General features: G+C 44.9%; 2 long non-coding RNA genes across 3 annotated transcripts in view; both read left to right on the forward strand.

Moving 5' to 3' along the window:
* The window catches only part of LOC309370059, a 191,802-nt gene that overhangs the window by 44,215 nt on the left and 120,086 nt on the right, over window positions 1–27,501 (forward strand). The window lies entirely within an intron of this gene.
* Window positions 9,168–14,221, forward strand: LOC309369984. 2 transcript variants are annotated; one of them, XR_014168311.1, is made up of 2 exons: window positions 9,168–9,596; window positions 13,865–14,221. It is a non-coding gene; the product is annotated as an uncharacterized lncRNA (long non-coding RNA). The 2 variants fall into 2 exon arrangements; XR_014168312.1 differs by lacking the exon at window positions 13,865–14,221 and adding an exon at window positions 9,940–10,591.

Consider the following 27,501-nt stretch of genomic DNA (forward strand, 5'->3'; position numbering starts at 1 on the left):
AGAAATCTAGAGCTATAGATGAATTAAAACTGGGAAATGATATACAATGAAATGAAAAGAATGCTTAAAATAACATTTGTAAAAAAACCCGAAAACAGCCCAGAAGCCTTTCTCTTGTCAATTATAGGGATAAAAAGGGACGCGGGTGGCGCTGTGGGTTAAACCACAGTTATAGGGATAGAACTACCTAAATTGTACAGAAATTTGTTCATGTATGCAGCCACAGCAGCAAGAATGTTACTTGCCCAAAAATGGAAAGAAGAAGTCCCAGCAAAGGAAGAAGGGATACAAAAACTTATCGAATATGCAGAAATGGCAAAACTTACCGGAAGAATAAGAAATCAAGATAACAATTTTTTTTTTAAATAAAAGAATGGAAATGGTTTATTGAATATTTGCAGATAAATTGTAAACAGATAAAAACACTGGCAGGATTGTTGTAATAACCTGCAGCTACATAAGAGTAGGGATGCAGGTGGCGCTGTGGGTTAAACCACAGAGCCTAGGACTTGCCGATCAGAAGGTCGGCGGTTCGGATCCCCGCGATGGAGTGAGCTCCCGTTGCTCGGTCCCTGCTCCTGCCAACCTAGCAGTTTGAAAGCACGTCAAAGTGCAAGTAGATAAATAGGTACTGCTCCGGCGGGAAGGTAAATGGTGTTTCCGTGTGCTGCTCTGGTTCACCAGAAGCGGCTTGGTCATGCTGGCCACATGACCTGGAAGCTGTACGCCGGCTCCCTCGGCCAGTAAAGCGAGATGAATGCTGCAACCCCAGAGTCGGTCACAACTTGACCTAATGGTCAGGGGTCCCTTTACCCTTTACCTTACAGAAGAGTATATATATAAAGACGATAAATAAATAAGTTAAGTTAATTTGGATAATTAAAATGAATTTAAGGAACAGCAGAAAGAGGGGGAAGGAAGTCAAGTTTTAAAATGTCAAAATGATTGTAAAATCAGTGAAATGTATATATCTGAAAAGTATAAATAAAATTTAAAAATAAACAAATAAATGAAACATAATATTTGCAAGTCACGTGCTTCTCCAAGCATGGGCTTACAGTCTCTTCTTCTAACTTCCAAACTGTATTTTCCTCTCTTCCCAGAGCTCAGCACTCAGCCTTCTGCTTCTTTGAGAGATTCCCGCTTGCACCTTCCCCTGCAACTTTCTTTCAGAGAAGAAGCCCTCCAACGCTCCATTGGACTGAGCAGTGTTCACAGTGGATTCTAAAACACAGCCATCTTACTTCATATAAAACGGAGCCTCTTCTCCACTTAGAGACCTCCCAAGTGACCAACATTAGCCGAGCGCACGAGTAGATCCAGCTGAAATGTTACACACCCTGCGGTACCTTTGGCCTTTTGCTGGGTTCCTGCACAGATTCGAGTCTCCAAATTTATGGCAGAAATGGAGTTCAAGCATGAAATATGTGGCGGTGCTGCAGTGCTTGTGTGGCAGTCAGCTCAGCGGGATCCCACCATCGTGGCCAGTGAAATATACTTGGAGTTGAGAGTGGATTTCATGCTCTTTATTCAGCTCATAGTGGTGAGGAGGAATGGAAGTTCCCCCAGAATGTCTGCTTTATATACATTATTTACACAATGGGACCCACATGATTGGCTAATTCCGGGATTCTCCTGTAGGCCAATCAGGTTGTGGATTCACTTCCACCTGGAGCTGGATTGGGTGGCTCCTGTGCACCAATCAGACTGTTGCATTCTGGATCCTATCATTCTAGGACCAATCAGACTGCTGCATTATGGATCCTATCGTTCTAGGACCAATCAGACTGCTGCATTCTAGATCCTACTGTTCTAGGACCAAACAGACTGCTGCATTCTGGATCCTATCGTTCTAGGACCAATCAGACTGCTGCATTATGGATCCTATTGTTCTAGGACCAATCAGACTGCTGCTTTCTGGATCCTATTGTTCTAGGACCAATCAGACTGCTGCATTCTGGATCCTATTGTTCTAGGACCAATCAGACTGCTGCATTCTAGATCCTATTGTTCTAGGACCAAACAGACTGCTGCATTCTGAATCCTATTGTTCTAGGACCAATCAGACTGCTGCATTCTGGATCCTATCGTTCTAGGACCAATCAGGCTGCTGCATTCTAGATCCTATTGTTCTAGGACCAAACAGACTGCTGCATTCTGAATCCTATTGTTCTAGGACCAATCAGACTGCTGCATTCTGGATCCTATCGTTCTAGGACCAATCAGGCTGCTGCATTCTAGATCCTATTGTTCTAGGACCAATCAGACTGCTGCATTCTGGATCCTATTCAACACAGTACATAACAAACCACTTCTTCTGCTGAGAGCTGGCCGTAGGCTTTAGGGGTTTGGGAAAGAAAGAAAAACTTTTCCATATGAGCTTTTGCCACTCTTCCCTCTCCTCCTGCCAAAGCAAGACGGGGCATGTGGCTTTGAGTCATACGAACATGTTGAGACGGGTTAGGAAGGCCAGATCCGAAGGTGGCAGGGCGTGTCGCGCTTTAAAGCCACCCAAACCCTTCGGCATCCTGCTGTTAATGAGACAAAGCGGGCCTTTGTCATGAGAATAAGATCTATCTGGGTCTGGGGAAAAGGGTGGAAATCCCCCTGGCGGTGGAAAACATTTCAGGGCGAGGGATGTGGCGAGATGTGTCTCTGGCTGTTTTTCTTGGAGTGCCAGCCCTGGGGCTTCCAGTTCCCGCAAGGACATCAAGGCGTGAATATTCATTAAAAATAATTGAATGTTAGGTAAGCTCTTCAAAGGAGGTTGCTGCCTCTCCTGGGTGGGTTGATAGGAAAGGGGAAGGAGGGGTTGTAAAAGCAGCTGTGGAGAACAGGTAGGCTCAGGTGGCCAGGTTCATTTCCAAGTCATTCTCCTTGGGACGTCACCAGGCCTAGCTCTTGTCACCTTCGGGGATGCCTTGGTGAGCTGTTTGGCATGACTTGAGAGAGCAGCATTCTCCAACCTAGTGCCCTCCAGTTGGATGGTTTGGAGGGCAAATGACATAAGACTGGTGGGAATTAATGGAATAATAATAATAATAATAATAATTATTATTATTATTATTATTATTATTATTATTAAATGGCCTCGGCCCAGTAGACCTGAAGGAACGTCTCCACCCCCATTGTTCTGCCCGGACACTGAGGTCCAACGCCAAGGGCCTTCTGGCGGTCCCCTCATTGCGAGAAACAAAGCCACAGGGAACCAGGCAGAGGGCCTTCTTGGTGGTGGCACCTGCCCTGTGGAACGCCCTCCCAGCAGATGTCAAAGAGATAAACAACTACCTGACATTTATAAGACATCTGAAGGCAGCCCTCTTCAGGGAAGTTTTTAATGTGTGACATTTTGGTCTATTTTTAATCCTTGTTGGAAGCTGCCCAGAGTGGCTGGGGTACAAATAAGTTGTTGTTGTTGTTGTTGTTGTTGTTATTAAACGGCCTCGGCCCAGTATACCTGAAGGAGCGTCTCCACCCCCATCGTTCAGCCCTTACACTGAGGTCCAGTGCCACGGGCCTTCTGGCGGTTCCCTCACTGCAAGAAGCAAAGCTACAGGGAACCAGGTAGAGGGCCTTCTTGGTGGTGGCGCCCGCCCTGTGGAACGCCCTCCCATCAGATGTCAAAGAGATAAACAACTACCTGACATTTAGAAGACATCTGAAGGCAGCTGTTTAGAGAAGCTTTTAATGCGTGACATTTTAATGTATTTTTAATCTTTGTTGGAAGCCGCCCAGAGTGGCTGGGGAAACCCAGCCAGATGGACTGGGTACAAATAAATTATTATTATTATTATTATTATTATTATTATTATTATTATTATTATTTCATCCAGAACATCTGGAGGGTGCCTGTTTGGGCTAGGCAGTGACACACCCATCATTCTCCAGGAGCAACACCTTAATGTCTTCCACATGTGCTGTACATGCCAGGACAGTTTCAAACAAAGTTGCGCTCTCCCAAACCCATATTCCCAACATGTTCACAATCCTATCTCAGCGATGTCTACACTGGCTTGGTCATGAGCACAGAATGGAAGATGCCAAGATCCCCAAGGATGTACTCTGGGAGGAACTGGCTTCAGGCACCAGGCCCGTTGTCAGACCAACTCTGTGTTACAAAGATGTCTGCAAACGTGGCATGAATGTTTTGCAACATCAGCCTTGCCATGTGGGAATCCCTTGCAGATGACTGCAGCATCTGGAGACAAACAGTCAGGTCGTGCAGCCATAGCTGTGACCGGAGGAGGAATGACCGCTGGGAGGAAGCACAAAGAGAAGAAACAGCCTGGTGCAGCACAACCAAACGCCCCGACTGCAACAAAACATGTCTCTCCTCTATTGTTCTCTGCGGCCACATAGGCCCTCCAAGTTTGACTTCACACCCAAAGGCACCAGAGGCGAATTTAAGGTTTGGTTACACAGAGCCTCAAGGGTGCTGCAACTGTGATGTAGAGTGAAAGGCGAGAGGTGGGGACGCTGAATTTAAGGCATTGCACAGGCTGCTGCTGAAATCTGAGACCTCAAGGTCCTCTGCTGAAGGCACAATCTTCCATTGAGACAGACGGATGCCAGTAGCAGCTCACTTAGGACAGCTTCAAAGGGAGATTAGATGTGTTTGTGGAAGATAAGGCTATCAGTTGCTACCGGTCATGGCGGCTGGGTACTGGCTCCAGGGTCCGAGGCAGTTAAGGCTCTGATTTCCAACTGCCAGAGATCCCAAGCAACAAAATAAGAACCTAGGAAGGAACAAGGGGAGCTGTAGTATACCAAGTCAGAATTTGCCCCATCTTGATCCATGCTGCCTGAATGAGTACGGTGGACGCTCGGGTTGCGAACGTGATCCATGTAGGAGGTAAGTTCGCAACCCGCAGGGTCCGCAACCCACAGTGGGTTGCGATTCGTTTCTTCTGCGCATGCGCAAAGCGCAATTTAGCGCTTCTGCGTGTGTGCAAGCAACGAAACCCGGAAGTAACCCGTTCCGGTACAGTTATACCTCAGGTTGAAGTAGCTTTGGGATGAATATTTTCGGGTTGCGCTCTGCGATGACCCGGAAGTAACAGAGCGCGTTACCTCCGGGTTTCGCCGCTCGCGCATGTGTAGACGTGTCACGCGCATGCGCGGAAGTGGCGAAACGCGACCTGCATGCGCGCGTTACGTTTACTTCAGGATGCGAACGGTGCTCTGGAACGGATCCCGTTCGTATCCAGAGGTACCACTGTACTTCCGGGTTTCGGCAAGTCTGTAACCCGAAGACACGCAACCTGAAGCATCTGTAACCTGAGGTATGACTGTATATGCAATTGGTAGCAGGTCAGGGAAACAGCCTTTCCCTCACACTTTCTTGTGTGGCTGCCAGTCAAAGTAGACAGTATTGGTCCACATAGGCCAATGACCTGTCTTCATACATGACTGGCAGCAGTGCTCGTTCTTGCAATCTTAAAATTTAGTTCTTCAAATTTCCACATCAGTTTGAGGATTTATTTATTTAATCCTCATGAAAATTCATCGGCGTTTTATTGCGATCATACACATTTTTGCAAAGCTAGTTTTCCCCCTAGTGTGGTGCATACTTGTATATTCTTTCCACTATTGTGTGCATTTCTAAGCAGACAGTTAGGCTAGGGTGTGTGTTTTTGTGAATGTGAATCGGCCAGGGAAGTGCGTTGCAAAATTCGGAGAGGCGCAAATTTCAGGTGATGGCTGTGCTTCAGTTTGTGCCTTGGTTTTTTTCCTTTTTCCCAAATTTTTTTATTGGTTTTCACATTTATCACATAAAAAAGAAACAAGAAAAAAGAAAAACATTACAATACACAAAAACAGATAAAAACTTTTTTTTTACTTCCACACCCTAATTTCATTACATTTCATTACATTGATAACTGACTTCTCATTTGTGCCTTGTTTCAGAAAGCACAAATCAGGAAGATTCTGAATCCTAAATGTTTTCCAACAGATGTTCTGAAAGCGTTGGAATCGTCAAAAAATAGCACCAGCTGTATCACCGCTGACCTTTATATTGTTAAATGAATTTAACACACTGCCATAAACGTATCGGTCTGGGCTTGGCCAAAAAATACGTTATATCTTGGTAACTGGGGCAGAGATGGGCATGTAATTCCATATGATCAAGCCATAGAGGTTTTAAACCAAATGTTCCATTTTTTTCCAACTTACAAACATAGTTGAACAAATGATAAAACTAGGTAATGGACCATTAGGTCAATGGACGCATTTTGAAGATCTTTTACTTCGCTTTTGCCAGTTAGGTTTTCTGAGTTAGTGTTGTCTATTTCTTTCTGATATTGCATATACAGGCACCACCACCCCATTTATGCACGTTCAAATCATGTGAGACTGCACATATGTGCGGCACAGAAACCCGGAAATGGGGAGAGAGACCTGAAGCTGCTCAGCAAAGCCCTGCTGCACCCCCTACTTGCAAGGAGACCTTTCTCAGAGCCCGGAGAGGACACTTCAGGATCTGGGGAAGGTCTCCTAGTGAGCCGGAGGAGCAATGGGGTATGGGCTCCCCACTCATAATCATTTCACTTATGCACCAGGGGACCTGAATGTAACTCCAGCATAAGCAGGGAGTCGCCTGTAGTCATTTTAAAATACAGAGAATAAAATAAAACCAAACACAGAGAAAGACATGTGTAAAATCTGGGTGCGAGGCTGCTCTGCCACTCAGCTCGTCAGACTAAGTCCGCGGGTCCCTGCAGAGGAAAATGAGCTCAGCCGGAGACAGGAGCAAGCTGCAGAAGATTCAAGTTTATTGCGCAACAGGTTCAAGGCGAGATTGAACAGCGAGAAAGGGGTGACATGAACTTTTGAAACTTCCCTCCATGCCCCAGAATACAGTGCAAAACACATCCCAGTTACATCATGAATACATTAAGAAGACGTTGGGTTACACAGAATTAACATATGGAGGAGGGAGGGGGAATATGCAGAGCTGGAGATATGCGCAGATAAGCACATCCTGAGTACCGGTGATGAGAAGACAATGGTCCATGTACTGGCATTGCCTGGAGGAAAGTGATTTGACAGAATTAGGGTCTTGACACCTTGCTTGAGGGATTATGGAGGACAGGGGAGGTGTCATGGAGTCCTAGAGAAATTGAGTAAATTGGCACGTTGATTTTCTATGAATTTTATAGATTTTAGTCCCTTTTGACATTGACAATTGGAAATAAATAGATATATTGTAGCGAAGAAGAAGGTGAAGAAGACATGCCCCCCCTTCCATATCACATGGCAAACTGCAATCTTACAATTTCACAGGTAGAAGAGTCCTGACTATTTAATTCAGTTCTAGGAGTACTTACAAATTTGAAAGAATTCTACCCCCCCCCCCAATCAATGGTCCTTTACACCTCATAAATTAAGAATTTGAATTTATTTTGTTGGAAATGCAGGAAATCGAAAGCAGATTATATTCACAGTTTCTGGAAATGTGTGAAATTAGAAATAAAATAAAACGGAGGGGGACTTTTAAACTAGTGTAGGATATCTAGGATATGACATACCAGGAAATCCTAACTATACTCCATTGCCTATTAGAAACAAAAGTGAGAGAAACAGAAAATTGTGATTACTTTATTAGCAAGAGTATTGCGCAATTATGGAAAATAAAAAGTCCTCTCCGGTTGAAAGAAAGGGTACAGAAGATATGGGAAACCGCTTTGCTAATTAATTAGCCTATCAAATAAAGTCAACAATGAGCCAACAAGAGAGTAAAATGGGTACTTTGTATTAATTTTAGTAACATTTCACCATACAATTCATTCCCTTGAAGATAATTCTTTTTTCTTCATTAGTAGTAATAATATTGGTTTTTGAAATACAGAATCCTAATTATTTATTTTCAAATTTTCTAAATAAAATAAAATGCCAAGTATCAGAAATGCTAGGATGAAACATTTAAACTATCTGAAAAGGCGTATGTGGAAACCAGGAGCAGTTTCTGGGTGATAAAACGAAGAAATAAAAATTGTATATCTGGGGAAAGGTAGATTTGCCTTTAAAAGTCACCTGATTCAAATTCCTCGCCCATCCCTAGCCATTAAAAGCTTCACGTGCTGCTTATGAACATCACATTACTGCATAAGGCACAAGAGCAGGCCAGGTCCCATCTCCCCATCAGTTGGCAACATACCAGCCGCCCTGGGAAGCCATGGTTGCCAATTTTTTTTACTGGCAGGGCTCCTGTGATTTTAACAGCCGCATGGCTGGCAGGAATCCAGTGAGCGAGGCTTTCTGCATAATTACATGCGTCTGCCAGAAAGAGAGAGAGGGAAAAAACGCACCTTCTGAATTTATACAGGCCCGATACTGCCAGAATTAAAAAGTTTCCCATTCTTCTGTAATTGTAGTCTTTCTTTACCTTGAGTCAGTGAGGACAGTACAGGACTGGTTGGGTTTGGGGTTATTTTAAAAAATAAAGAAATCCTGAACTGTGTTGCTTAATAACATAGATTGTGTGTCTTCTCAGGCTCAGTTGGTTAGAGTGTGGTGCTGATGATGCCAAGGTCGCAGGTTTGATCCCTGTATGGCACAACTGCATATTCCTATTTACAGTGGTACCTCGGGTTAAGTACTTAATTCATTCCGGAGGTCCCTTCTTAACCTGAAACTGTTCTTAACCTGAAGCACCACTTTAGCTAATGGGGCCTCCTGCTGCCGGAGCGCTGCCGGAGCGCAATTTCTGTTCTTATCCTGAAGCAAAGTTCTTAACCCGAGGTAATATTTCTGGGTTAGCGGAGTCTGTAACCTGAAGTGTATGTAACCTGAAGCGTATGTAACCTGAAGCGTATGTAACCCGAGGTACCACTGTATCTACTTGCACTTTGATGTGCTTTCGAACTGCTAGGTTGGCAGGAGCAGGGACCGAGCAACGGGAGCTCACCCCGTCGTGGGGATTCGAACCACTGACCTTCTGATCGGCAAGTCCTAGGCTCTGTGGTTTACACCACAGCGCTACCCACGTCCCTTTTTTAAAATAGGATGTCCCTATTTTCATTGGAGAAACGTTGGAGGGCATCGTGCCATGCTAGAAGGGACACCTGCCTCATTTCTGTGTGTTCTGCTAAGTGCACGCAGGAGCGCAGCCAAGGGGTGAGGAGTTGGCAACCCTGCGCCTCCTTAACTTGCATTCCAGTTTTGCCACTTTAGCAGCAGCAGGGAGTCGGGCCGTGGCGCCAAAGCCCTGTGCTGATTCCAGGAGTTTTGCAAAGCGCGAAAAAGGCATGTCTGTGCTCCTTCGGGGAAAAGGCAGCATCCTGGCGACTCCTGCCCTGACGTAACTGATGATTTAAATTCCCACAAGCTGGATTTATTGAAGCGTTTTCAGTGACTCACAAGGATTGCTTTCAAAGGCTGAGCGGCAGCTGCACTCACTAGGACAAAAGGCAACAGCGGCTAGGGCAAGCAGCTCAGATGTCTTGTATTCTCCCCTCCTCCTGTGGTGTGGTTTGCACTGACAGCCTTCTTTCTGGTTATTCTTTTATAGTTCTGGGCCAAAGCACTTGGAATTAAGAGAAGCCCGGCGGAATTAAGGAATCCCTGCCTGCCCACAGACCCAGGGTGCAAGATGGGTAAGGTGATTTGTCGCTTTATTTTGAGCAGGCCACAATCTGCCTTTGTTAAGAGCATGCAAACTTTTAGAGCCGCACAGAATTCTTGGCCGCAGGTCGGCACAAGTGCCGGTGTTTCAGTTACACAGGATTCTTTGCAATGCCCCCCGGTCAGAAGCCCAGGGAAGGGGTGAGAAAATTCCCAGTCCTGGCTAGAATTCTGGTGCCAAGAGATCATGGAAAGTCTACTCAGCCATGTAAAAAACAAAAAAGGGGTAGGGGCATAGTTGATGCTGGAACACATGCCATTTATGCTGAATGCCCCATATTTGACATCTGGCATTCCTATTAAAAAAAATATCAGGTAGCAGAATATTATTGGCCCAAAAATGGAAACAAGAAGAACTACCAACGATGGAAGAATGGAGAATGAAATTAATGGACTATGCAGAACTTGACAAATTAAAAGGAAGGATCCGAAACCAGTGGGACCAGAAGTTCACTGAGGACTGGAGTAAATTTACAGATTATCTGAAAAGTATTTGCGATGATCAGACAACGTTTGTAGGTTTCCAAGAAGCTCTGTGAAGAATTAATAGTAGAAATATTGTAAAAAATGAAAATGGAGATAGGATATGTTATTAATATAAGGCAATATTAAATTAGGAAATGCGTAAGAAGTGAATAAGACAGATTATCAGAGGAGCTGAGGGAAGTCCAATAAGAATGTATTTGTGATAAATTGTGTGATGTGTTTTATAAGTTTGTATTGTAAAATTAATAAAAAATATTTATTAATATATATATATATATATATCAGGTAGCATCAGGTGATGTGAAAGATCCTGGAGAATGACGGCTGCCAGTCTGAGCTGGCAGTAGTGGGCAATTGTCTGGCCAGGTATAATGTGGGAGCTTCCTGTGTTCCTAAAACTTATACCTGATGAAAATTAAAAGTTTTCTCTCCTGGGCTTGAGCTGACATGTGTAAGGCATGAGAAACTGATAGAACAAACACCACCATGTTTGTGGATTTTTGTGTGTGTGTTTGTATCAAAGTGGCAAACCACAGACTTGCCACTTGCCTCTGCCTCCTTGTGACTGTGTTGTCTGATGGCGAGGCTGCCGCAGGGGCAAAAACTGCCTGCTTTGTATAGGAAATTATTAATTCCCTCTTGTGCCTGACACTACCAGCCCACCCCCCACCTGGCGCGCTCAGCGCAAACATCCTTCGCTATCAGAACTTTGCAGGAAGCAAAGATAAGGGCTCCTTAGCCTACGGCTTGCCAATCAGAAGGTCGGCGGTTCGAATCCCCGCGACAGGGTGAGCTCCCGTTGTTCTGTCCCTGCTCCTGCCAACCTAGCAGTTCGAAAGCATGTCAGTGCAAGTAGACAAATAGGTACCACTCCGGTGGGAAGGTAAACAGCGTTTCCGTGTGCTGCTCTGGTTCTCCAGAAGCGGCTTAGTCATGCTGGCCACAAGACCCGGAAGATGTATGCCGGCTCCCTTGGCCAGTAAAGGCTCTCAACATTTTTGAATTTAAAAATAATTGTGCTAAGTTCATAGGTATGTCTGCTGTCTTACTCCTTTATTTATTTTTTTTTATAAATTTTTATTAGTTTTAAACAGCATAAAAAACAGAATAGAAAACAAAAGAAAAAAAGAAAAAAGACATACAAACAAACATACATGACTTCCCCAGACCTTCCCATCACTGCACCCTTATTTTTAAATTAGCTTTAAGCAATCCTTCTTTCAATTTTAAAACAATACCTTTCTTTAAATTTTCTTGGGTTTAAACTTTAACAGCTATAATTCTCTAATTTCATAGCCCTTGACATCTTATCATTCCAAAATTTTACAAAAATTCTTAAGATACACTTTGAATTTTCTCCAGTCCTCTTCCACCGTCTCTCTCCTCTGGTCACGGATTCTGCCGGTCATCTCTGCTAGTCCCATATATTCGATCACCTTGATCTGCCATTCTTCCAGAGTAGGTAGCTCTTGAGTCTTCCAATACTTTGCTAGAAGAATTCTTGCTGCCGTGGTTGCATACATGAAAAAAGTTCTATCTTTCTTTGGAATCGTTTGGTCGACCATGCCCAGGAGAAAGGCCTCCGGCTTCTTTACAAATGTCCACTTTAGGACCTTCTTAATTTCATTATAGATCATTTCCCAGTAGGCCTTAATTCTTGGACAGGTCCACCAAAGATGATAAAAAGTTCCTTCACATTCATTACACTTCCAGCACTTGTTATTGGGCAAATGATATATCTTTGCAAGCTTGACTGGGGTCATGTACCACCTATAGATCATTTTCATTATGTTCTCTTTTAGGGCACTACATGCCGTAAATTTAATGCCTGTGGTCCATAACTGTTCCCAGTCCGCAAACATAATATCATGTCCGATATCTTGTGCCCACTTAATCATTGCTGACTTTACTGTTTCATCTTGAGTGTTCCATTTCAGCAGCAGATTATACATTTTAGACAAATTCTTAGTATTGGATTCCAATAGCTCTGTTTCTAACTTTGACCTCTCCTTCTGAAATCCTAGTCTCCTGTCTTGCTTAAACATCTCATTAATCTGATGATAATGTAACCAGTCTCGAACTTTAGATTTTAGTTTCTCAAAGCTCTGTAATTTAGGCTTTTCACCATCATATTCTATAATTTCATAATATTTTGGCCAATCTGATTCCATATTAAGTTTTTTTACCGCCTTGGCTTCCATCGGTGACAACCACCTGGGGGTTTTATTCTCCAACAAATCCTTATAACGATTCCAGACATTATATAATGCTTTTCTGACAATATGGTTTTTAAAGCCTCTATGAACCTTTACCTTGTCATACCACAAATATGCATGCCAGCCGAAGTTGTTATCATATCCCTCCAAATCCAAGACATCTGTATTCTCAAGAAGTAGCCATTGTTTCAGCCAACAAAAAGCTGCTGCCTCATAATAAAGTCTTAAGTCCGGCAGGGCAAAGCCCCCTCTATCCTTTGAGTCAGTTAAAATCTTAAATTTTATTCTGGGTTTTTTGCCCTGCCAGACAAAATTAGATATGTCTTTCTGCCACTTCTTGAAACAGTCCATCTTGTCCAAAATTTGCAGTGTCTGGAACAAAAACAACAATCTCGGCAATACGTTCATCTTAATTGCAGCAATTCGGCCTAACAAGGAGAGTCTTAGCCTAGACCAAATGTCAAGATCTTTCTTCACTTCCAACCAACATTTCTCATAATTATCTTTAAACAGATTCATATTCTTAGATGTTAAATTCACCCCCAGATATTTCACTTTTTTTGTTATTTCCAAACCCGTTTCCCTTTGGAAACTATCTTTTTCCTCCATTGTTAGATTTTTTCCCAACACCTTTGTCTTCTGTTTATTTAATTTAAAACCTGCCACTTGACCTGCCAATTTTTCAATAAGTTCCAATACCCTTTTTGTACTGGCTTCTGGTTTTTGCAAGGTCAAAACTAAGTCATCTGCAAATGCTCTTAACTTATAATGTTTAGCTCCGAGCTGTATCCCTTCCACCAGCTGGTCTCTTCTAATCATGTTTAACAGTACCTCCAGGACCGATATAAACAATAGGGGGGATATTGGGCATCCCTGTTGTGTCCCTTTTTCTATCGGAATCTCATCCATCACCATACCATTCACAATTAGTTTAGCCTTTTGCTCAGAGTATATTGCACCTATACCATTTTCAAATTTTTGGCCTACCCCCATCCCTTGCAGATTCTTCTTCATAAAGCTCCAACTAATGTTGTCAAAGGCTTTCTCCGCGTCCACAAAGATCAAAACTGCTTTTCTGTTTATATTCGTCTCTAAAAGCTCCAAAATGTCTATAATGTTCCTCACATTATCTGACATATGTCTCCCTGGGAGAAAGCCTGTTTGGTCTTTATGAATCTCATCCAGTAACACTTTTTTCAATCTTTTTGCTAAAATGTCTGCAAAAATTTTATAATCCACATTTAAAAGTGAGATTGGGCGGTAGTTCTTAACTTGGTGCTTCTCAGTTTCTGTTTTCGGTATGAGCGAGATAAATGCTTGCTTCCACGATTCAGGAGCCTTTTTCCCCTCCTGCTGTCTTACTCCTTTAAAAAAATTTTAAAATAATAATAATTAATAATAATTTATTATTTATACCCATATGGCTGAGTTTCCCCAGCCACTCTGGGGAATATTTTTACGGTGCAAAATTGTTTTGGGTGTTTTATGGGCTACCCAATCAGTACTATGCATAGCTTGGCTTTCCTTCAATTTTGCAGGACCGTCAGCAGCATTGTTTTTCCTGTTTCCCAGAGTTCGGCCCGGGAAAGTTTTCCTTGAATTGAATGCAGTTAGGGATGAACTAATCTGTCGTTTTTGGTTCCTCTCGTTTTTCCAGTCCGACTCCGATTGCTGCACCGAGTGAACTTAAGAATACATACAAAATAGAGCAAGTGGAACAAGTGACTGACTTGTCTTTTGTTTGGCATGAAGAAAGCTTTGGAGTTCAACAGAGCTCTTTCTCAGCAAGGATTGGGGTGGGGTGGGGCAGGTTTGATTCAATTCACATTGAAAGGTGAACTTACCTCATCTGCATTTTCTGAATCTGCAAACCGAAACACAGCTGTTCTTCGAAATCCAAACGTTTCTGATTTTTTGCAGTGAAGTTCTCCAGCTGACTAATATGTACAAAAAGGCATATGTACAAAAAGGGTAAATTGTGCATATATATATATATACACACACACATACACAATTCACCTGTTAGGTTGTGGGTGAACATATCAGACGACACAGCGATTCTTCAAACAGCTCTTGTTTATTCACAAGCCAGAACTGAACTGAACTGAAGGGTTCAGCCAACCTGCTTATATAGATCTCAACTACAAAGCAACAGTAACCACTTTCTGTAACTATCCAATCACTGAACGTCACTTTCAATTCCTTATTTGCATATGCGGATCTGAGTGAAAACTATCTACAGTATCCCCCTGCTGGCCCAGGGTGAGAACTTCAGTACATAACATCACCCATTAGTGAAAAGAATATACAATCGTACCTTGGTACTTGTACGTTTTGGCTCTCTTAACAAACTACAGTTCCCAGGATTTTTTTTGGGGGGGGGTCCTTAAATGTATGGTGTGTACTCAACCTGCTTTGTCATGCTGTTGAACAGTATTTGTTAAAGTAGTTGTTTTCTCATTCCATGTCAAGGTTTGCTGAGCTGTGCAGAATTTGTTTGGTTTGGTTTTCTGTCTGTGCCTATTTGGACTCCCCTCAGGCTGTCTGTTGTCCTTGGGAAATGGCCCTTCCAAGTTCTTTCACATACACCATCAGATTACCAAATTCTGAGAAATGTTATAACATGGGGTGAAAATGCAGATATCTGGCAGCTGGGGCAGTGGTGGGGATTAAACAAACAGGAGGGGACCCCCTCTTTATGTAAGGGGGGAAGTTATTCAGGAGGGAGTACATCCTGTCTTAGGGACGCGGGTGGTGCTGTGGGTTAAACCACAGAGCCTAGGACTTGCCGATCAGGTCAGCGGTTCGAATCCCCGCAACGGGGTGAGCTCCCATAGTTCCGTCCCAGCTCCTGCCCACCTAGCAGTTCGAAAGCATGTCAAAGTTCAAGTAGATAAATAGGTACCACTCCGGTGGGATGGTAAACAGCGTTTCCACGCGCTGCTCTGGTTCCACCTCAAAGCAAATAAATATTCCTACATTGCAGGGGTTTGGACTCGTTGACCCTTCGGGTCCCCTGAAAATTCTATGAACTGTGTGAAACCTTCCAAAGAAAGGATCTGAAGTGAGCACACAATTCCTTTCTAAATATCGTATTTTTCACTCTATAAGATGCACCAGACCATAAGATGCACCTAGTTTTTGGAGGAGGAAAACAAGAAAAAAAATGTTCTGAATCTCAGAAGCCAGAACAACAAGAGGGATCGCTGTGCAGCGAAAGCAGCAATCCCTCTTGCTGTTCTGGCTTCTGGGATAGCTGCGCAGCCTGCCTTCGCTCCATAAGATGCACACACATCTCCCCTTACTTTTTAGGAGGGAAAAAGTGAGTCCTATAGAGCAAAAAAAATGGTAAATGAATTGACTCCAGTGCGAAAGATACATTCCGTGGCTACTTTCACAAGCTAACGTTTCCTTAAGTTTCAAAAAAATACCCCCATAAATCTGTTTCCAGTAGCAATGCCGCACTATCGTAATCTTATTTATTTATTTGATATTTCCTCCAAGGGGTCCAAGGCGGTGTACGTGGTCCCCCCCTCCCCATCTAACCCCCACAATGACCTTGCGAGGTGGGTTAAGCAGAGAGGCAGCGATATAGGCCCAAGGTCACCCAGTGAGCTTCATGGCTGAGTCAGGATTCGAACCCCGGACTCACAGGTCTCAGCCCGGCACTCAAACTGTTACACCAAATATGTACAGGGAAGGAATGAGGAACCTGGACCTCCAGTTATTGTTGGGCTCGGACTCCCATTGCCTCTAGCTAGCAGGCCCAATGGTCAGGGGAAATGAGCTTTCCCTGTGACCCCTCACTGGTATAGGAGCAACGGGCGGAGGCCCCTTAGGGTTGTCATCAATTTTATAGGAGCGTATCTCCCAGCCTTACCTAGAGAGGCCTTAATAAAAATAATAATAATAATTTTTATTTATACCCCACCGTCCCCGGCCAGAGCCGGGCTCAGACCAATAAAATCACAGCAAAAAACATGATGGGGGGGGGGGGAACCAATTTAAAATGCAGTTTAAAATGCAGCCTCATTTTAAAAATAGCCGATAAATCAAGACCATAAGTGGAGGGAAACATAAGGGTCAGACTGAGTCCAAACCAAAGGCCAGGCAGAATAGCTCTGTCTTGCAGACAGGAAAGATGTCAAGTCCTACAGGGCCCTAGTCTCTTGTGACAGAGCGTTCCACCAAGTCGGGGCCAGTACTGAAAAGGCCCTGGCCCTAGTTGAGACCAATCTAACCACCTTGCGACTTGGGACCTCCAAAATGTCATTATTTGTGGACCTTAAGGTCCTCCACGGGGCACACCAGGAGAGGCAGTCCTGTAGGTACATGGGTTCTAGGCCTCGTCCAGGCTCCTCTGCCTTAGGTTAATCTAGCTCAGACTTCCCCAACCTGGTGCCCTCTAAAATAACAAAATTTCAGAGTTGGAAGGGACCCCTGAGGATCATCTAGTCCAACCCCCCACAATGCAGCTGTCCCATACAGGGATCAAAGCTGAAACCTTGGCACTATCGGCACCAGCCTCTAGACAACTGAGCTATCCAGAAAGTTTTGGATCACAACTCCCATCAGCCATGCTCGCTGGCGCTCATGGGAGGCGTAGTCCCAAAAGCCTGGAGGGCACCCGGTTGGGGAAAGCTGGTGTTGGGTATCTCTCCCAACAACTGTTCAGGCCTCTGTGATGAAATAGTCTCTGCCCTTGGGGGCATCGTCAAGTGAAGTCACCCGTAGGAGAGCTGTCAATCTTGCAAAGTGGCTGCTGAAATTTGTTTTATTATTCCAGCAACCTCTCCAAGGAGTCAAGGCCTCTGTCACTGCTAATTTACTTTGCAGGTAGAGGTCTGGATCAAATCCGTCTGCATTTCAGCAAAACATATTGTTCTCTGATTAGGAAACACTAACAGACGCCTTCCTCTGTGTCATCACTTACTGTGTGGCCTGGCGCACAGAGAAATCGACTTGGGACCTGAAAAAAAGCATGAGTTCAAATCCCAACTCTTCCACGGACCTCTTGTGTGACCTTGGGCAAGTTGCTTTTCCCCGGCCTCAGCTACTCATCTGTAAAATGGGTATAGCTGAAGCCTGCGGGGCTTATAGCGAGAACCGAATGCAATGAAGAGGGCATATTGCCTGTCCCATTCATATACCTCTTCCTGGCCTACACCTTGTCTAGGTAGAAGCTAAAGGCCAGCATCCCAAAGGAAGACTGGAGTATAAATACAAGGGAGAGCTCATGTAGTCGGCCAGAGCGTGGATTAACTAGGCATGTCGGCACTCCTGAGAAATAACCGGATGCAATCTGAAAATAATAAGAGCGTAACAGGGAGAGAACAGGGTTCACTTTGAACCCAAACACCAGGAAGCCCATTGAGAAAGGCACCATTACCCAGCTCAAGCCACCTCACTAGGGTTATTGTGGGAACAAAATGGGATAAAAACCCACGAAGCTCCCTAGAGAAAAGGTGAAATGGATGATAAATGAATCCTACACAGCATTGCTCTGGGGCGATGAGCACCTGTCCTTGTTTTTATCATAGCTGTCAAGTGTCCCTTATTTGAAGGGACAGTCCCTTATTCCAGCGCCATGTCCCACTGCTGTCCCTTATTGATGGATGTCCCTTAAATGTCCCTTAAAGGATGTCGCTTAAATTTCAAAGGAAGCAGCTCCTCTCCCTCCCTCCCTGCCGGCCAGGGAGGAGGGAGGCTCCAACTGTGTTGCTTGGCTGTGTTGCTCACCCAATAAGAAGTCTAAGAACGACTGGGGGGTGGAGCTTGCATGCCTTGTGTGTGGCTAGTTAATGCAAGCTGAGGGGGTTTTTGAATGCTGGACACCATTTTGTTGCACGTGCTGCTGCAAACTTTGCAGTGCAAAGCCAGGCCAGGGAGCCATCTTTAGTTGAGGCTGCATAGGCCTTGTGGTGCATGTGATTCAGATTCTATTCAGTTGAACCTCTGGTTACAAAGTTGGTTGGACAGTGTTCTCGAAGCTACCAGCATGAGTTTGACCAGACTGCAGGAGGACAGGAAGACTGGAGTGCCTGGAACAGGTGAGGCTGCAGGTCCCTTATTTTGGCTGCTGGTCCCTAATTTTCAAGGCTGCTGGTCCCTTATTTTCAAATCTGTAAGTTGACAGCTATGGTTTTTATGATGCATTTTGGGTTTCTATCCTGTATTTTTATGTCGTGAGCCTCCCTGACAACTACGGATGAAGGGCGGTATACAAATTTCATTCATAAAAAAAAATATCACCGTGCGATATGTAAAAACACGCAAACAACTGACAAAAGATCCCTGCAGAAGAGGTGAGGCACTCCAGACCCCTTGTTTTTCAATTATTTAAACCACTTCTGTGCCCTAACCACTCATCCAAGATACCAGGAAGGTCCACAAGCAGATTCCCAGTAGAAACCATAAATTAAAATGCAATACAGTAGGATACTTAAGATGGGTAGTTACCAAAACAAACAAAACAAAACCCTGTGGTATTAGCAGCTACAAAAGCCTGAGTAAACAGATGAGTCTTAAAATAAGCATTTAAAAACACATCAAAGTTGGCGCTTGCCTCACTTCAGCAGGGAGGCGATTCCACCGCAATCCAACGGGGCCCTTTCCTAGGTTGCCACAACATTAATCTCCGCAGGCTGCAACTGGGAGAGTCTCACCCTAAGATATCAGCATATGGACTGGTCTATATAGGAGAAAGCGCTCCTAAGCAGATGACCTGGTCCTAAGCTGTTGAACTCTATCCATACCCTTGGGACACGGGTGGCGCTGTGGGTTAAACCACAGAGCCTAGGACTTGCCAATCAGAAGGTCGGCACCCTGCGACAGGGTGAGCTCCTGTTGCTCGGTCCCTGCTCCTGCCCAACTAGCAGTTCGAAAGCACGTCAAAGTGCAAGTAGATAAATAGGTACCGCTCCGGCGGAAAGGTAAACGGCATTTCCGTGCGCTGCTCTGGTTCACCAGAAGCGGCTTAGTCATGCTGGCCACATACCCGGAAGCTGTATGCCGGCTCCCTCGGCCAATAAAGCGAGATGAGCGCCGCAACCCCAGAGTCATCCGCGACTGGACCTAATGGTCAGGGGTCCCTTTACCTTCTATCCATACCCTTCCAGCATCATTCATCTCCCACATAATGGAAGTTGTTGTTGTTCGCATCTGTCTGTCTCGAGAGACAATGGAGTGTGCCTCCGAAGGTGAGGTCAAACCGCTGCATTAGTGGCACTGAAGTGAGCTCCCTGGGGCGCAAGCCCGGGCTATGTGTCTGGAGGTCCTGGGATGCCCAGATGACAAGACCCCCCCTCAGCCTCCCTGATGGGGTCCAAAGGAAAGCAGAGCAAGACATTTTGCACCCGCTTGGCTGCAGGAGTTGCCGGAAGGAGGCATACACGGCGCCATCCAACTGCCTTAGGGACTGCGCTCCTGATTTGTGTAGGGTTTGCTCCTTAGCCTTGGAGCTTTCAGCCGGCACACCCGGAGGGGGGGGCAAAGATTCTCCTCCCCTGCTGAAGAGTATCCTGGGATATGGTCTTAAATACATTCTCCATGGGTGTGGGCCTGTGTGTCACCCCACATGAACCCACAACGCACCAAATAATGAACCCAGCATCTCATTTGCGGTACGTATGGGATGATCAGTAATGAAAAGCACGCTGTCTTCTCCACAGGGAGCCCCCGAGTTCCTATGAAAAAAGGCAATTTTAGAACCACAGGTCCACACATCGCATCTTTGTGGCGCTGGGGAGGACGGCAATTACTTGAACAATCAGAAACCTTCCTATGATGATTGCTCTCATATATATATATATATATATATATATATATATATATGCAAATATCTACAACGAAGAAAGTTATAAAAGAACCTGGAGAGGTTTGTGCGCTGTTGCAAAAGAGCCTGTTACACAAACAGAACTTTGTACGTTTTCGCTTAAACATTAGGGTGCGAATTAGATTGAGGAATCCTTTTTTTTAAAAAAATAATTTTTTATTAACTTTTTCCTTTACAAATAAATCCGTACAACCATGTTTACAAATTTCCTGTTTTTGAACTTCCACCAGCACCTCCCTCAATCATCCATTTTTCCTGTCTTCACGCATTTTCTATATATGATATTGCCAATTTAATATTATCCTTCCATCTCTATTTTTTTTCCAATATACCTTGTACTATCACAAAGCCTCCTTAAAACCCACTAGCGTTGTCTGTTCGTCACATATAGTTTTCAGATAATCCGTGAACTTTCCCCAGTCCTCGATGAATTTGTGATCTTTCTGATATCTGATTTTTCCAGTCATTTTATCCAGTTCTGCATAGTCCATAAGTTTCATTCTCCACTCATTCAAGGTCGGTAGTTCCTCTTGTTTCCATAGATTGAGGAATCCTTATGCACACCAGGAACACCTGCATTTCGAAGGAAAGGAGAATTTATTTGTTTCTTCCGCGCAGCCTAAATGCATCTTAATGCACTCCTGAATAATGCTTCACAATGAAGTTGATTGAGAGAGGGAGGGCTCTTTCCACACTTACAAATGGGTTTAAAAAGGAAAGCGATTCCTCACGCATTTTAGCAGTTCCTGGGAACACATCAGGTTGAATCGAGAGTGAAAAAGCAAAGCTGGACCACGAGGAAGACCAATAACTTTGCTACGGAAGCATGCAAGGGAAGGGATTCATCACGGCCGAAACCACAAGAGTTTAGGCGAACACAAATGGGAAGTTAAGGATTAACTTGACATCCAGACTGAATGTTTCTCTGCAATCTGCTACAGAAAACGGTGTAAAATAAGGTGGCCAAGTCTGCACCATGCTCTGTGACCCGTTGCTTCTTAGTGCTCAGACCCAGGTTTTCTCATGGGAAAGTCTATGAAACCTAATGAAAGGGGTAACTAACTACCTTCCTGCACGAACAGGACTTTTGAGGAGGTGACAGGATGCAAAGCTGAACAGGACTCCTTTGTGCGTCTCCAGATGTGTGCAAGAGAGAGAACCTGAGTCTGTGCAGCTTTTCCCCCACCAACATTTGGGAGAAGATGCACCTGCCAAAATCCCCCCTTCTGCACAACTGTGCAAAAGGAAGGAGTCGTGGAGTGTTTCTTGGAATCCTCTCCTTCCCCTCCTTTTATCTCCTCTTTTAAGAAATTTGTTTTCACTATTTAACCTGTTCGCCAGATGCATTTATTTACTCTTTAGTGAAAGCAAAACCGTGCTATTTCATACTGGATATTTTCAGTGGCGTAGCGTGGGTTGTCAGCACCCGGGGCAAGGCAAGTAATTTGCACCCCCTAACCCGTGGATTTGCGCCCCTCAACCCTAACCCCCAGATGTTGCGCCCAGTGCGGTCGGCCCCCCCTGCGCCCCGCACGCTACGCCACTGGATATTTTACAATCCGATCTTCAGGCTCTCTCCTGCTACACTCCCCCCAACTCCCGCTGCAACAGATTTATTGGAGTGTGTAGGCCCTTAGGGTGTGTGCCGGACTGCCAACCTTTTGATAGCTGCGCCTTTTAACAGCCCCTTGTTCTGCTGATATTAGAAGCAGGTGAAGCTTTTTGCAGAATGGAAATAAACCAACCTCATATGCTCTATGCACCAAGTAAAAACGTTCCTTTTTGCCAGGCCTTTGGCTAATTAAACTATCTATGGCCTTTTAAACTGTTTGTGCAGAGGGGGGCTATTGTTTTTCTTTGTTACTACGGTACGTAGTTTTGTGCTTTTATATATATATATTAAATAACTTTTTATTCAAAATTAAAACAAAACATATTATCCAGAAACATATACTCCTTATTCCCCCCCATTTTTCCTCCCTCCCCCCACAGAACCCACCCACCCCCACCTCCCGACTTCCCTCAGTTCCAGTCTTTGATTTCTCTAGAAATGTTGTTACACAGTTGTATAGATCCTCAAACTATTTAGCTGATTATTAAGTTTGTGAATGTTTATTCATGTTTTGTGCTTTTATGTTGTACTCTGCACTGTGATCCTTACACAAAGGGCGGTAAAGAAATTTAATAAATAGTGATGATGATAATTGCTGAGAATCCCAAACAGCAATAGAAGCCATTTGAAAAGTTGGAAACCCTACATGCATTTAATTGCATGAAAACCACAATGACTTTATCTTTCAGGGCCACAATTCAGGGACAGGGAACCATCTCATTCCAAGAGAAAGAACGGAAAAGGGATATCAGTGTCTTGAGAGAGGCAGAGATGAAGTGATATGATGCACAGCAAGATGACTGCTATTCTGTGCACGCTTTCAAAAAAAAGAAGAAAAAGAGTAACAGTTAATAATTACTACTTTTTAAATTACACACCACTTGTCACTGCAAGAAGAAATACAAGTTTTGGTTCACTAACAAATAGAAGCCAGTAGCTAAAATAACAAGAATTGTAGGTAAAGCTCTGTGTCAAGTGTGTAATAGCAGGTGGCAAGACAAGGTTTGCATCTGTGAAAAGTGTAACCCAGGGCCAGGGGTCAGCAACCTAAGGCCTATGAGCCACAAGCAGCCCATGGGGGTCATTTAACCAGCCGACAAGCCACCCCCAAACTGAGCAGTCCACTCGGTGAGTCCCCACGCACTGCACTAAACTGGCACAGCACGGGGACTCGCTTCCGCTGCGCTGAAAATCGCGTCTGCACAGACGCCAGAAATTGTGGGCGCGTGTGCGATCCGGCCCACGGAGAGGATCTGCTGGAGTGAACCGGCCCAGGCGAGGTAAACCTTGCTGCCCCCTGCTCAGGGCGAACATTCATGCTTTGCTTTTGAGTCTGCGTGCTTCCAATAGGCTGGGAGGCAGGGAGGTTGGCAGCAGGGGGAGCTAGAGGCTCAGAGTCAACAACAGGCGGAGTCAGCTCTGCCTACTTCCATCCCATCCTCCTCTTCCCTGGCCGGTTCCACACAAGGGCAACAGGAGGAGGCGGCTGCCAGGCAGGGCTGCCAGAGAGAGGGCAAGCAGGAGGGCACTTGGAGGGCAGCGCCCCACTTTCCACCCTCCACCGTCTCCTGCTGCTGTTCTCTCGCTTAGGAAAGAGCTGGAACGTGGCCCTCTATGCCTCTCTGCTCGGCCCCCTGGCTTCTTCCCAGGGAAATGTGACTCTCAATCTCTCTCTCTCTCCATATATATAATTAGTTTTTTAACATAACATTTTCAACAATTATTAAACATACTTTTATATCTTATACAATTTTTTTACTTCCATCAATCGCATCTGAAAATTTTCCAGTCTTTTAATTTACATTTCTAACTTTCACTATTACATTTAAATATCATAACTAATATCATGCAGCTGATGGACTATATGCAACTAGCTGAGATGACTGGCAGAATCCGTGACCTGGGAGAGGAGAGGGTAGAAGAAGACTGGAAGAAATTTAAGATTTATTTACAAAAGTACTGTAATTTGGTTGAATCCTAACAAGGAAGTCAGAGTAGAAATAACTGTCTACCATTAAATTATAATTTTATATTTGAGTTTAACCTAAATATTGGATTTAAGATCATAAACAAGATGATAATTTGCTTGGAAAAATTTGTTTGTAATGATGAAAGTGGAAGTGGGAGACGTGAGGGAGTCCACAATAGAATGAAAGGATGTTATGAAACTTATTTTGTTTGTTAAATAAGCATTTGTATGAAAAAACCTCAATAAAAAATTATATAAAAAAATAATAATAAATATCATAACTAATATCTCTCTTCTTTCTCATCTTTGCAATATTTCATATATTCCTCCTTCTTGTAGTCCTACTAGCGTAATTTGTTGATTACAGTTGCTCTTCAAATAGTTCGTACATTCCTTCCAATCTTCTGTGAATCTCTGGTCCTGCAGGTTTCAAATCCTTCCTGTCATTTTATCCAATTCTGCGTAGCCCATTAATTTTGTCTACCATTCTTCTTTCGTCGGTATTTCTTCTGGCTTCCATTTCTGGGCCAACAAAACTCTTGTCGCTGTTGTTGCATATAAAAACAATTTAACAACCTGTCTGTTAATATCCTCACTTATAATACCAAGTAAAAATGCTTCTGTTTTTTTTTAAAAAAGTATATTTCAACATCTTTTTCATCTCATTATATATCATTTCCCAGAGGTTTTTTACTTTCTTACATTCCCACCACATATGACAAAATGTTCCTTCTTTTTCTTTACATTTCCAACATTTGTTATTTGTCTTATAAATTTTAGCTAACTTCACAGGTGTGATATACCACCTATACATCACTTTCATCACATTCTCTTTCAAAGCATTACAGGCTGTAAATTTTATTCTTTCTGAGACTCTCAATCTCAGGGTTCGAGGCCCACGATGGGGAAAAGCCTCTGGCCTCACCCAGTATGTGTTATGCGACCCCTAGGTTTCTCAGAAAGGAATGGAGTCCTTGCATTCCCAACCCCTGTTCTAAAAACTTTGTGTGTATCTGAAGAAGTGTGCATGCACACGAAAGCTCATACCAAGAACTAACTTAGTTGGTCTTTAAGGTGCTACTGGAAGGAATTTTTTTTGTTTTGACTAAAAACTTTGGGCAGCTTTGGATTCAGCGCTGGAAAGGCTGGAGTTCAAGTACCGCTCTCACGCCGCTTTTAGTACAAGGGAGGTCTTAAGTTCACAGCTGAGTTTTCTTCTCTGAGGTTACTTCATCCTGAAACAACCTTGTTAACTATCATCATAATTTCTTTTCCGCAGAAGCTGGAGATTGCATGAGGATGGCGGCTCTCCAAAGTCACATTCCCAGGGCCTGAGCAGGACTTGAACTCGGCTCTTAAATTTCCAAAGTCTAGCCCAAACGTCTCTCTGAGCCTGCTTTCTGCATGGGGCTCAGCAGAGCGTCAAGAGGGCGACTCGGAGAAGTCCGAGGTGCAGATATTTTAAGTGCACCTTGTACCCTAACTATAAGAAAAAAGTTAGACGGCGGGAATGAAGGACTGTGGAACGAGACAGGGCAGGCGGAGAAGCGGGGCTTCAAAGCAGCTCGGAGGCACGAACAACGCGTGCCAAAACCTGCAGCTGTTTTTGCAAAAGTCAACCCCGCGCAAAAAGTCGATAGAAACTGTTCCAAAGTTCGCAAAACAGAAGCAGCGGAAAAACCAAAGTCCATGCGGCGTCCAGGATAAATGAATTGCTTCTTCTTTCCTTACAGCACCGCTTTTCGTTGAAATCACGGGAGAACAAGGCAAAACCTAGCATTTTCCTTTGCAATCAGCCGCCCAGACCAGCGATCGCAGACGAGAATTTCCCTTCCCTTTGCAATACGAGGCGGCGCGAGAGAGAGCTAAAGTCCATTCCATCGAGCCAGGCTGATCCCTGCCTCCCGGTTTTCCTAAACACCCTTAATCACAAGTGGCACTGGCCTCGTCCAGTAAAACGCCGCAAAGCGTCAACATTGTGTTCGCCCGACGCCGCCGGCCAATGAGCGCCGCCGGTGCCCAATATCCCGCCTTCCGTGGAGCAGATGTGCACCGGCCTGGCGGCCATGTTGAGTGCGGCGCCAGGGCTGTTCGGTCGCCGACTGCGTACTTCGACTACTTTGAGGCGTCGCTGACGGCACCGGGCACCGGGGAAGGCTTTCTTAGAGCACGGGGGAACCGGTTGGATCGGGCCCGGTCGGTTAGCGGCCTTGGCTGCGTGGGGGAACCGAGTGGTGTCTCCGCCAAGGGCGCCAGTCGCCATCTTGAGTGTGGCGCGTGGCGCTTGCCTCCCCCTGCCTTGCAGACTCCATTGGGCATTCGGTGCACGGACGGAAGGGACCCCCCTAAAATCTCCCAGCCGCCCCCTGCAAAGGCAAACTTTTGGGGTTTTTTTATTATTATTTGCAAAACAAACAAGCAGCATGTTAAGTCAAAGAGCTTAAAATGAAAGCAATTTTAGCAATTCCAGGTTTTTTTGGCACGCTGGAGAGATTTGCACCTTTTAATAATTGCAATTGCAAGATTTTCATCCCGCCTTGCAGATATTTTTTCAGGCTACCTTGCACCCAAATCCCTTGCTATTTTTTTTTTACAAAAATTAAAAATATTTATTGAAGTGGTGGGCGATTGTAAGAAAGGTGGGGGCGGGAACCGGCCACCCGCATTTTAAGTGTGGCCGGATTCCTCGCGGGGGCTTTTATCGATCCCCTCCGGGGTGCGTTGCGCTTCGTGAAACGAGCGTGGCAGCAAAAAGTCGGAAGGGACGAACGAGCAGTTGCTGCTCAAGTCGAATTTCCCGGTGAGCCCTCTCAAATCAGAGCGAGAAATCGTCTCTCTGTCTCCCGCATCCTCCTTTCCCCCCTCCGCTTCTGTAAATAAGAGGGAGCGGGAAGAAGTGCGCGGGGAGGAAACGCGAAACTCATCCCCTGCTTGGGCATTTCAAAATGTGAAATTTCGCCCAAAAATTTTAGACCGGGAAGATGGATTTGGAGCGGAGATTGAATTGAACAGAGATCAGCAGGTTTCGAGAGCCGTCTCTCTCCCTCCCCTCCCCAAGTGCTGAACACGGAGAGAGGCGTTCCCACGTGCACGCGGGTTCTCCGGCCAATAGCGCAGCCTTTCCGTCCTCTCGTGTTTGCTCCGCAGCAAATCGAGCCAAAGACGCGTGTTGAGGCTTTTTGTGTGTTTTTGCGCAACTCCCACGAACTTTGGGCGCCGCCGCGCAATTTTCAGCACGTTCGCCAGCTGCCCAAGCGACCCTCGCTGGTTCCGCCTGAACCTGCAGGCGCGTTAAAGAGCGCGGAGAGGCGCGCATGACCTTTAAAAAAACCCACCCCACCCCCTGTTGTACTCCCCCCCCCATCCCCGATCTGCAAAAGCCAGGTTCCTGCAACCCTCCCCCCGCAGCAGATTGCGCACGAGCGCAAGACTCGCGGACGTCGCACCCCAAAGGTTTGCGCTACAGATAGGTAGCCGTGTTGGTCTGCCATAGTCAAAACAAAAAAAATTCCTTCCAGTAGCACCTTAAAGACCAACTAAGTCAGTTCTTGGTATTGAAGGTTTGCGCGTTGCTTTTTGCGCAAAATGGTGGAACCGAGAGAAGTTCCCTGCGCGCGCGCGTGCGTATGCAAACGACTTTGCTTCAGCGGGGGCGCAAAAAGGGCGGGTTTTTTGGGTTTTTTTTTTTTAGAAGCGGCTTTGCAACTTCGGAGTGAAAGGGGAGCAGTGCGCGCGTGTGCGCGCGCCGGAGAGAAAAGCG

The sequence above is a fragment of the Podarcis melisellensis genome (assembly GCF_964234715.1).
Source record: "Podarcis melisellensis genome assembly, chromosome: 5".
Classification (NCBI taxonomy): Eukaryota; Metazoa; Chordata; class Lepidosauria; order Squamata; family Lacertidae; genus Podarcis; species Podarcis melisellensis.